The sequence below is a fragment of the Mus musculus genome, chromosome X (assembly GCF_000001635.26).
Source record: "Mus musculus strain C57BL/6J chromosome X, GRCm38.p6 C57BL/6J".
Lineage (NCBI taxonomy): Eukaryota > Metazoa > Chordata > Mammalia > Rodentia > Muridae > Mus > Mus musculus.
Genome location: NC_000086.7, coordinates 18099060 through 18111421, shown reverse-complemented (window position 1 = coordinate 18111421; position 12362 = coordinate 18099060). Strand labels below are relative to the sequence as shown.

The window sequence follows — 12362 nt, the reverse complement described above, 5'->3', positions numbered from 1 at the left end:
GTTTCCTGTGTGCAGCAAAATGTTGGGTGTTGTTTATGTCACCAGTCTGTTAGTCTTTGTATTTTTATTGGGTAATTGAGTCCATTTATATTAAAAGATATTAAGGAAAATTCGTTGTTGTTTCCTGTTATTTTTATTGTTAGAATTGGAATTTTGTTCATGTGGCTATCTTCTTTAAGTTTGTTGAAAAATTACTTTCTTGCATTTTCTAGAGCTTAATTTCCCTCTTTTTGTTGGAGTTTTCCCTTTATTATCCTTTGAAGGACTGGATTTGTGGAAAGATAATATGTAAATTTGTTTTCGTTATGGAATACCTTGGTTTCTCCTTTTATGGTAATTGAGAGTTTTGCTGGCATTTGTGTTGTCTTAGGGTCTGTATGACATCTGCCCAGGATCTTCTAAGCTTTCATAGTCTCTGGGGAGAAGTTGGGTGTAATTCTGATAGGTCTGCCATTATATGTTACTTGACCTTTTCCCCTTACTGCTTTTAATATTATTTCTTTGTTTTGTGCATTTGGTGTTTTGATTATTATGTGACAGGAGATATTTTTTTTTTTCTGGTCCAAACTATTTGAAGTTCTGTAGGCATCTTGTATGTTTATGGTCATCTCTTTCTTTAGGTTGGGGAAGTTTTCTTCTATAATTTATTGAAGATATTTACTGGCCCTTTAAGTTACAAATCTTCCTTCTCATCTATACCTATTATCCTTAGGTTTGGTATTCTCATTGTGTCCTGGATTTCCTGGATGTTTTGGGTTATGATCTTTTTCCATTTCACATTTTCTTTGACTGTTGTGTCAATGTTTTCTATGGTATCTCTTGCACCTGAGATTCTCTCTCCTATCTCCTTGTATTCTGTTGGTGATACTTCCATCTATGATTCCTGATCTCTCTCCTAGGTTTTCTATCTCCAGAGGTGTGTGTCCCTTTGTGATTTCTTTATTGTTTCTATTTCCATTTTTTGATCCTGATTGGTTTTGTTCAATTCTTTCACCTGTTTGATATTGTTTTCCTATAACTCTTTAAGGTATTTTTGTTTTTTCTCTTTAAGGGCTTCTACCTGTTTAGGTGTGTTCTCCTGAATTTCTTAAAGAGTTATTTATGTCCTTATAGTCCTCCATCATCATCATGAGAAGTAACTTTGGATCCATATCTTGCTTTTCTGGTATGATTGTGTATTCAGGACTAGCTATGGTGTGAGAGTTGGATTCTGATGATGCCAAGTATCCTTAGTTTCTGTTGCTTCTGTTCTTATGCTTGCCTCCTGCCATTTGATTATCTCAAGTGCTCCCTGCCATCAATATATGATTGGAGCCTGTAATCCCGGTTCAGTCAGAATCTCCAGAGTTCAGCTTTCTTTGTGATCCTGGGATTCCAGGATTTGTGATCCTGAGATTACTGGTGTGTCAGAGTTATTGGCAGTTAAGTTTCCTCTGAGACCCTGAGATCCTGGTGTGACCAAGCTCCTGGGATCCCGGGACCCTAAGATCCTGGGCATGTTAGAGCGCCTGGATTTGGCACCTCCTCTGGGGATGATGGGGTTGTTTGATGAGTTTGAACCTAAGGTAGACCAGTGCAGACTGGAAGAAACTTGAGCTGCTAGTTGGGCGGGGCTTCTGTGTCCCTGCTCCTGCTGGCCCCAGGCACTCCCAGTTGTGTTGGAACAGATGTTGTGTTCCACTCACCAGTGATCCAAAGTTCCTGGGCTTGCGATGGTGCTTGGGGTGTGGAGAGTCCTCTGGGGACCGTAGGACCATCTGCTGAGATCATGCCTAAGGTAGTCTGGAGCTTGCACCGAAAGCTCAGATTGGTTTTCCAACAGCCATGGGACACCCCTCTTCAATTTTACCACACAGTGGCGCAATAAGTGCTTGTCTAAATTCCTTTGTCTGTGTCTGAGTATTTTTCTTATTTTCATCTATAACTCTTTCTAAGCCTTCTATATTATCAACCCACTTTTCACATTGTGCAGAGTTATCAAACCACTTTTCTTATTTGGCACACACACACACACACACTCAAGTCCACTATGGATATTAAGGATAAAGTGTGAAATACCAGACTGATAGGAGTTATAAGCAGTATTATATCAATATCAATTAAGTCGTTTATCTTTTCATTTGCTGCTTCTAATTTTCAATTCATTTAAAGTAGCACTATACAGAGACCAACACCCCTTTATTATGATTTTTCCCATCTTTAACATGTGATTTTCCCTTTTAGTATTACTTAACTTTCTGCCACAGGACTTCCCAGCTGTCTTACCAAATCTGATGGCTTCTCAGTTTGTCATGTACTTTTTCTATCCATGTTTCTGTGCTATTTGCCAGAGTGCCATTTTTTTTTTAAAAAAACAAATCTCAATCGTTCAATTTTATCAATTAAGACCTGAGAGCCAGATGGTGGGGTGAAAACATGCTAGCTCAGAGATGCAGAAAAACCCAGCTGAACTTTTTTCTAAGCTGATAGTAAGGCCTCTCTTTCAGGTCATCTCGAAAAACCTTCCTTCAAACCAAATGTCCTTCCCTTCTACTTACTGTACATCTCTCTATTTGTTCTCCTGACTTCCTCTTATTATGTTTTTTTTCTTTCTTAATAATCCTATGTTCACTTCTTGCCAACTCTTTGCTTGCTCTGCCTCTTATGTATGGTTGACTTAATTTAATTCTCAATATTAAAGCAGAAATCTCCTGGATTAAAGGTGTGTGCTAAGGCTGATCCACACCAACACTACCTTGTAATCAAATATCCTGCAACACCAGCCCTATAATTTACTTTTTTATTCCAAGTAAATCCTCACAAAAGTGTGTAAATTTATCTACCAATAAATGTGCTACCTGTAGATCCAGATGTAGATAACACATTTGCTTTATGTGTTATTCATAAATAAAAAATAGAGATAACATCTTTTGGCTGTAAGTGTTGTTTTGAGTACATTGCAGGACTCTACAAGGAAAAATAAAATATCCTTCCTACAGTAGTAACATAGAGAAAAATTTATAATATTTAATTGAGAAAATACTATATATTAGTTTGATCTCATTTTATAAAATGAAAAGAATATCCATGTACCCATATATGTAGATTCACGAATAGACATGAGCAACTAAGCACGTACTTTAAAAATGTGTATAATAGTTATTCCAGAGCATTGCTACCTTTTCATGTGGGGATTTTCCTAAAATTTATATACATATGTCATAGTCTTTATTCTCTCTCTTATTTTTCTTTTTTTCAGCAGGATTTCATGTAGAGCAGACTGGCTCAACTTCGTTATGTAGCTAAGGATAATCTTGAATCCCTGGCCTTGCATTTCCTTCCTTCCCAATGCTTGAATTATAGGCATGTGCCACCATGTTGGGGTGTTTTGCTATAAAATAAAACTAACAATGTGGTGGTTTGAATAGGTCTTAGCCCCAAAGATTCATGTGTTTGAAAGCTTGACTTCCAGGGAGGGACACTATCAGTAGGTGGCCTTATTGGGGGAAGAGTGTCACTATTGGGGATGGGCTTTGAGGTCTTCTATGTTCAAGCTATGACCAGTGTGACACACAGTCTCATGCTGCCTATGAATCCAGATGCAGAACTCTGCTCCTTCTCTAGCATTATGTTTATTTGTTTCCCTGCCATGATGATAATGGACTCAACTTCTGTAACTATAAGGTAGTTGAAGGTTGTTGTTTATAAGAGTTGCCGTGGTCTGAAGTGGATTCTAAAAGTCATCTATTGGAGGGAACACAGGGCTCCCAATGGAGGAGCTAGAGAAAGTACCCAAGGAGTTGAAGGGGGTCTGCAACCCTATAGGTGGAACAACAACATGAACTAACCAGTACCCCGAGAGTTCGTGTCTCTAGCTGTAGTAGAAGATGGCCTAGTCAGCCATCATTTGGAAGAGAGGCCCCTTGGTCTTGCAAACTTTATATGCCCCAGTACAGGGGAATACCAGGGCTAAGAAATGGGAGTTGGTGGGTAGGGGAGCAGGATGGGGGGAGGGTATAGGGGATTTTTGGGATAGCATTCAGAATGTAAATGAAGAAAATATCTAATAAAAAATTAAAAAAAGAATTGCCGTGGTCATGGTGTCTCTTCACAGCAATAGGAATTGAAGGAGGAGAAGGAGAAGGAAAGAAGAAGAAGAAGAAGAAGAAGAAGAAGAAGAAGAAGAAGAAGAAGAAGAAGAAGAAGAAGAAAAAGAAGAAGAAGAAGAAAAAGAAGGAGAAAAAGAAGAAGAAAAAGAAGAGGAAAAAGGAGAAAAAGAAAACAACAGCAACAACAACAACCATGATGACAACAACAACAACAATAGCAATAGTTGGTGGCCTTTGTCTTTAATCCCAGCACTTGTTTGGTAGAGGCAGGAAGATCTTCTATGCATTTGAGGTCAACTGGAACTGCATAGCAAGTTTAGTGAGGATTCTATCTCAAAAATAAGACAAAACAAAAGCAGGGGGAAAAAGAACCCTACAAGTCTCTAGATTCTCAATTAATTACATAGTTTTATTTGCTTACATGTTATGTGTGTGTGTGTGTGTGTGTGTGTGTGTGTGTGTATTATGATTCTCATACATAGGTCAAAAAACTTTCAGGAGTCAATTTTTCTTTCCATCATCAGACTTAGTGACAAGTGCTTTTACCTGCTGAGTCACCTTGGCAGCCTTTAGTCTATTTTTTGACACAGTCTCACTGTGTAGCCCAGGCTGGCATCAAACCTGCTATCCTCTTGGCTCAGCTTCCCAATCCCTGGGATTTTAGGCATGTGTACTGTGCCTGATTGTGATATGTTATAATTAGAATTATTTTTTTCAAAAAGGAATTGTTCTAGTTTGTTTTTCATTGCTATGATAAACACCATCTTTAGCTATGGAGCTATTGGTATTTGATAGCTTCTGGGAGAGAAGCTGTCTTTAATCCATGGTTGGTGGACCACACTCTAGGGCAAACTACATTCCTAAGAGTATTTGGGTGACACAAATTGTACCTGATGGGAGAAAACAACAACAACAACAAAAAAAAAAAAAAAAAAAAAAGAAAAGAAAAGAAAAAAAAAACTTTTAGAGAGGTCAGGACAGAAAGGGTGGTTATGAAAGGAATTGGAGGAGGTGAGTATGATCAAAATACATAGTTTGAAATTCTAGAAGATTTTTATTAAAAGTATTTGGAGCTGGACATATGACTTAGTAGTAACTGAATACTCTTCTGTCCACTCTGGGATTCAGAGGTAATGCTACATCTTCTTCTGACCTCTGTGGGCACTGCATGAACATGGTTCACAGACATATATTCAGGAAAAACAGACATCCACATGAAATATATAACAAAAATATTTGAAAGGATAAAAGCCAAACAAAACCCACCAAAACTCATCATGATCAAAATCAACTTAGGAAGTGCATTATTTAGAGTTTTGATTGTTGTGAAGGGAGACTGTGGCCACTGCAACTCATACAAAGGAGAGTATTTAATCAGGGCTGCCTTGTAGGTTCAGAGGTTTAAATATATTATCATCATGGCAGGAAGCAAGACAATTTTCAGGCAGCAAATTATACATCCAGATTAGCAGGCAGCAGGAAGAGAGAGGAAGAGACACTGGGCCTTACTTGAGTATCTGAAATCTCATAGCCCATCCCCAGTGACACACTTCCTTCAACAAGGCTGCAACAAGGCTCCAACAAAGCAACCTTTCCTAATGCCATGCCCTAAATAAGCGTTCAAATGTATGAGCCTCTGGGGACCAATGTTATTCAAAGCACCACAGGGAGTAAAGGGTTTATGTTTGTCATCTTACTCTTCCAGATCACAGTCCATCATTGAGGGAAGTCAAGTCAAGAACCTTAAGGTAGGAACCTGGAGCAGAATTCATGGAGGAACTCTGCTTACTGGCTTGCCTGAGGGAGCAAGACAGTAAGGATTCAGTTAGGGTTTCTCTGTGTCTAAGTTAGGGTTTCTATTGCTGTGATGAAACTCCATGACCAAAAAGCAAGTCGGGGAGAAAAGTGTATATTTGGCTTACACTTCCATGTTATAAGTCATCATCAAAGGAAGCTAGGACAGGAACTCAAACAGGACAGGAACCTAGAGGCAGGAGCTGGTGCAGAGACCATGAAGAGGTGATTGTTGCTTACTGGGTTGCTCACCATGGCTTGCTCAGCCTGCTTTCTTATAGAACTCAGGACTACCAACCAGATGGCACCACTCACACTGTGCTGAACCCTCCCTAATGGATCATTAGTTAAGAAAATGCCTTACGGGCTTTCCTACAGCCTCATCTTATGGAGGCATTTTCTCAACTGAGGTTCTCTCCTATCAGATGACTTTTACTTGAGTCATGTTGACACAAAATAATTCAGCATACTCTGCTACATTTTTATAAAACCCACTTGCCTAGGTATGGTGCCACCCACAGTGGTCTGGGCTCTCCCACATCAATCGTTAATCTGAGTAATTCTTCACAGACATGGTAACAGATGAATATAATTGAAGCAATTTTGCAATTGAGGTTTCTTTTTCCCAGGTAAGTCCAGGCTATGTCAAGTTGACAATAAAAATTAACCAGAACAGAAACTAATGATATGGTTTGGTTAGTAGAGAATATAAAGCAAGAGATACAAAGAAAAATTGTAGCTGTAAAATCACAGATGACTTGAGGTATAATTGAATGGTTTTGAAACAACAGATTAAAAAGAAAGGGGAAAGGAGGACTGTCATGAGGATCTGCCACCTTGGGGCTTTTGATAAGTAATGCTACATTTCCCTAGCATTCTTAGTACTCCAGGAGATCAGATTCTGAAAGACAAAGAAGTAAGGGAAGGAGAAGACCAACCTAATCCCCAAACATAAAATTTAAAACAGTGTCATTGAGACACTCCTGCATTGTAGCAGACAATATGGAGTGCCTGTTCTGCATACTCTCACTTCTTCCTAATATTGAGGTACTTGCCCTTCCCACACAACCAAATGGTTCAAGGGATATTGTCCTCTTCCTCAGTTTCTGATGTGGCAGAGATCAGCATGAAATGGATTCTTATTGTAAACCAGTTCTGCATAATTCCATTCTTCTTCCCAATGATTAGTTGTGGAGTAATCAACAATGTGCCAAATGACAGGCTAGGAGAAGTCTATAGGAAATTCTCAAGAAAGGGTTTCCGGCTCCAATGTGACAACAGTACTAGATTGTAGAAAATTTTATTTTTTATTTATTTTTTTTAAAAAAAGATTTATTTATTCTATGTATGTGAGTACATCGTGGTTCTCCTTGGACATAAGAGAAGAGGGCATTGGATCCTATTACAGATGGTTGTGAGCCATCATATGGTTGCTGGGAATTGAACTCAGGACCTCTGGAAGAAGAGCCAGTGCTCTTAACTGCTGATTCACCTCTCCATCCCTGCAGAGAAATTTTAATCCAGCAATGATGGTTGCTATGGCAAGGGATCACACCTGAATATATGGTCCAGTTGGAAAGCAGAGGTGCCCCACAACCTTAACCTCTCTGACTGGATACACAACTTTGACCCCTCTAGCTGGAATACAGGATGCACCTTTAGTATATACATTTAATCCCAAACAGTGACATTTAATTGAGAGGCAGACAAAGTGATGAATCAGAAAGATTTGACAGAATAAGTCAGAGATAGGATACACCCAACTCTCACGAGATGGCAAAGAGAAGCTAGTTAAGAGCAGTGAGAAAAAGAAAGGAAGTCAGTGGTGTTCAGTTCAGTTCAGTTCACCACAGTTCAGAGCAGTTCAGTTCATGACATTCAGAGGTGGTCTTTCTAAGCAAAGCAATTCAGTCAGAATCTGAGAGAAGCGACATAGAATTAGTCCTCTTGGAAGGAGTTTGAGCCAGAACAGCTGAGTTGAACCAGTCAGCCAGAGTTCAGAAAGATCTAGAAAGTGTGAGTTCATTCAGCAGTGAGTTTCAGAGGCTGAAAACATTCTAGGCCTAGACTAGTAGATGGAGGCTGAAAACTGAAGCCTTCAAGTCTGGATTTAGAGAAGATCAAATTGTTGGTGGCTAAATGCTTTCAGGTCTAGGTCTAGGAATAGTTAGATAAAAACATTCTAGGCTCAGTCAAAACAATCTATTCACATAGTTTGGATATGGCTCTCAGCTCATCACTTCCTCTGAGGTGCATTTACATTTACACTAGATACCCCCCTTTCTTTCTTTCTTTGTGCATGCCATTTATGGATGTGATGGCCAGGTTTCATCAGCCATTAAGGAGGCAACCTAAGAACTAAACTATGAAGATGGCAGAATGAAGAAATAGAAAGAGTCTGGGCCCTTGAAGGTGTGGCTAGAATTCCTCATCAATCAACCCCAGACGTTGTGGACCTCTAACTTTTTTATTATATGAGACATCAGATTCACTGTTAAGCATTTTGAGCATATCATATCACCTCAGCATGCATCTGAAGTCACTTAGGCAATCCTGTGATGCTGTCTAACCATAGAACAAAGGCTTTTGAGAAAACAACTATCCTATAGACTTAGAATCCTGATTATAAGTCCTACAAGAAGCTTGTGGGATATAAATTGTCATGAGATTATAAACTGGTATAAAATACTATGTATTGTATTTTATGTATTTAAGAGTCTGAATATTTTATTTTTTAAAGTTTATTTTCTTTTTAGATTAATTATGTGTGTTTCCGTGTGTGCTATATGAATGTGCATAACAGTGCCTGCAGAAGGCTGAGGCATCTGATCCACAGGAGATGGAGTTACAGGAGATGTAACTTTGTATTGCCTGCCTCATGTCCAGTGTAAGAGCAGTTGAGTTCTCTTAACTTCTGAGAAATCCCTCTACTCTCTTATTTTATTTTAATCTAATTATAATACAGAAGTTTATATAGTAAGAGGTGAGTCTTCTGCTATTCACTCACTAGCATTCCATTCCTCCCATCAGAAGTAACATCATAATTTGATGAATTTCCTTTCAACTCTTTCATTTAGTATGTAAAAAGGTAAACACACACACACATTCACTCACAAACACACCTCTACCAAAATTAAAAGGAATATTTAAGAAGGTCTAAGGTAAAAACCCAGGCCACATAGCAAACCTGAGTTTCATGGGAGGAGACTATGGTACTTCAAGAAGGCATTACAGAATAGTCATCTTTCAGAAGAACTGAACCAATGTGTCAGTGAGCCTCTGGGAATGTTGGGTAAGAAAGGTATACATATGTTTTAGGAGGGCATGTTCAGGGAAAACCCAAGATTTTCCTTGGAAGTCTTAGCAGTGGACTGACTCTTCAGTTTTCAGGCAGTGATTTCTGACACAGCTTCTCTCACGGACAGTTCCATACAGCATGATCTGGCATGAGTTTTGGAGCATGGCCCTGGATCTCCAAGAGAATGTATTGAATGTAACAGATTTGTTAAGGTAAGTCACAATTCTAAAAAGTAATGTTGAGTAAATCAAGGAGGAAGACTAAAATGATAACATGACACCTACACATTAGTCTGGATTTATTTATTCATTTACTTTATTTAACAATATATTTTGGTGGAGCTGGAGAGAGAGTTCAGTCAAGGAAAGCACTTACCTTACATACTCTACCCCAGAATCCATCTGTGTAGAGGAGGGAAGGTTGGTTATGGAGGCATGTGCTTGTAATCTGCACTTGGGCAGTAATGATGGTCAGATATCTGGGGCTTACTGACTGGTCAGCCTTAAACTACTAGGAGAATTTGAAGCCAGTGAAAAAGAACTTGTCTCAGAAAAATTGTGGACAGAACCTGTGGTTGGTTTTTATGTCAAAGTCAACGTCACAAATTAGAACTATCTGAGTAGGGAACCTCACATAAGGAATTTCCTTAATTGCCTTAATCCATATGGGAAGAGCCTGTATAAGAAGGGGGCACCTTCTGCTAGCTGCTGGGATAAGAAGAGAGCACTACGGAAGTAAATCATACTGTTTTTCTTCTGCTTATTTCTTCACTGAAAGCAGAACCATTGTTTCCAGGCCTCTATCATTGAAGGAGGAGAAGCAGCAATCCAGGAGCATTCCAAGTTTTATGCACTGGATAGCAATTGCTGAGGTACCCACACAACATAATAGGTTGAGCAACTGCGTAGTTAGCCTCTCAGGTGAGAGACTTCGGTTGTTACTATCTTGTTGTTACTATTTTATTGTTGCTATTACTATTTTAATGTAAGCTGATTTAAGAAATACTTTATATATTCATTATAGGAATTCTGTTCCTTTAGAGATCCCTGACCAATCCAGCACCTGAGAAATAACAATTGAGAAGTAACAGGTAAGGTTAACCTGTTCACACTCCCCATTCCCATTTGAACACACATACCAAAAAAGCAATATATCTTGCCAGTAGGTTCCAGGGCTTAAACTCATGCTGTCAGGCTTGGAGGAGAGTGCTTTAACCCTCTGAACTAACTTGCTGACTTCCATTTTTAGAATCTTTTGTCATATGTAAATTTGAAATGGTTATGTTGTTTGGGACTGGAGCTATAGCTTATTGATAGAGTACTTGTCTAGCATACACAAAACTTTGGTTGAAAACACAGCAATACACACATTGCCTTTCTCTCTACCCCCTTTTGCTTCTCTCTCTCTCTCTCTCTCTCTCTCTCTCTCTCTCTCTCTCTCTCTCTCCCTGTCTTAGGGTTTTACTGCTGTGAATAGACACTGTGACCAAGGCAACTCTTGTCAGGACATTTAATTGTGGCTGGATTACAGGTTCAGAGTTTCAGTCGATTATCATCAAGGTAGCAGTATGGTAGTGTCAAGATAGGCATGGTGCAGGAGGAGCTGAGTTCTACATCTTCATCTGAAGGCCTCTAGGAGAACACTGGTTCCTACATGTCTAAGAGGAGAGTCTCAAAGCTTGCGCCCACAGCAACACACCTACTCTAACAAGACCACATCTCCAAATAGTGCTACTCCATGGGTCAAGCATAATCAAACTACTATACCACTGTAGCCCTCCCCCCCCCCCTCCCCAGCCTGAAGCGGGCTGGTGCAGATGTTGTCACCACTGAGGTGGGGCCACCTGTGGTGTAGCTTTTTGATTTGGCTGGCTTCTTTTGTTTGTGTCAACTGCCGCTGTGCTTCGCCAGGATGCTGCTGCCTGCTGAGACACCTTTGAGACAATCCACATTGAGTGGCAACTTCGGACTGGATCCAGGCACCTGGATGGACTGGCCGGGGAGGGGGGGTGGGCTTACCCCCTATATAAGTTTAGACTCTAAACTTTAAAGTGCCTTGAACAGAGTACTTTTGTCTTGGTGTCTTTATTTCTCTCCCTGTCTAGTTTTCAGCCCCAGCCTGCCTTTCAGGAGTACCCGGTTCATGTAGGCCACAGGCGGCTTACAACTACATACCACAATCCTTACACACACACACCAGACATATATTATGCTGTTTAATCTGCAACTCAACTCTTTTGATAGTTGCTTTGTATTGTTTTCCTTAAAAACATTACAATAGATTTTTTAAAACTCTGTATTTGTCTAGCTAATTTTTTTCTCATTTTTATTAGTTCTTTTTATTGGTTATTTTGTTTATTTACATTCCTAATTTAATCCCCCTCCCATTCCCCTGCTGAAAACCTTCCCTCCATCATCCTCTCCCTGCCTCTACGAGGGTGTTCCTCCACCTACCTACCCATTCCCGCCACACTGCCCTATCATTCGCCTGTTCTGGGGCATCAAGCCTTCATTGGACCTAGGTATTCCCTTCCCATTGATGCCAGACAAGGCCATCCTCCACCACATGTACAGCTGGAGTCATGGGTTCTTTGGTTGGTGGTTTAGTTTAGTCCTTGGGAGCTCTGGGGGTGGGCGGGTTGGTTGGTTGATATTTTTGTTCCTCCCATGGGGTTGCAAACACTATCAGCTCTTTCAATTCTTCCCCCAACTCCCCCATTGGGGTCCCCATGCTCAGTCCAACAGTTGGCTGTGAGCATCCACCTCTGTATTTGTCAGGCTCTGAAAGAGCCTCTCAGGTGACAGCTATATCAGGTTCCTGTCAGCAAGCACTTCTCTAAATCAGCAAGTGTCTGGGTTTGGTGGCTGTACATGGAATGGACCCCCAGGTGGGGCAGTCCCTGGACAGGCCCTCCCTCAGTCTCTGTTCTACTCCTTGTCTCTGAATTTCCTTTAGATAGGAGCAATTCTGGTTTAAAATTTTGTGATACATGGGTGGCCCCATCCCTCAACCAGGGGCCGTGCCTAACCTCTGGATATGGTCTCTACAGGTTCTCCCTCCTCTTTGTTGGGTACTTCAGCTAATGTCATCCCCATTGGGTACTGGAAGCCTCATGGTTTTCTGGCTTCTGGGACTTTCTGTTGGCTAACCTCATTTCCCATCCCCCATTGACCAGAGAATAG

At 40.3% G+C, this 12362-nt stretch overlaps 1 long non-coding RNA gene across 4 annotated transcripts; it reads left to right on the top strand.

Annotated features, from left to right (window-relative positions):
- Positions 1 to 5798: 5798 nt before the first annotated feature.
- Positions 5799 to 11172, top strand: Gm35506. 4 transcript variants are annotated; one of them, XR_878078.1, is made up of 5 exons: positions 5799 to 5836; positions 9308 to 9392; positions 9976 to 10100; positions 10204 to 10270; positions 11091 to 11172. It is a non-coding gene; the product is annotated as a predicted gene, 35506 (long non-coding RNA). The 4 variants fall into 4 exon arrangements; XR_878076.1 differs by having other exon boundaries at positions 9961 to 10100; positions 10221 to 10270; XR_386911.2 differs by having other exon boundaries at positions 9961 to 10100.
- Positions 11173 to 12362: the final 1190 nt, after the last annotated feature.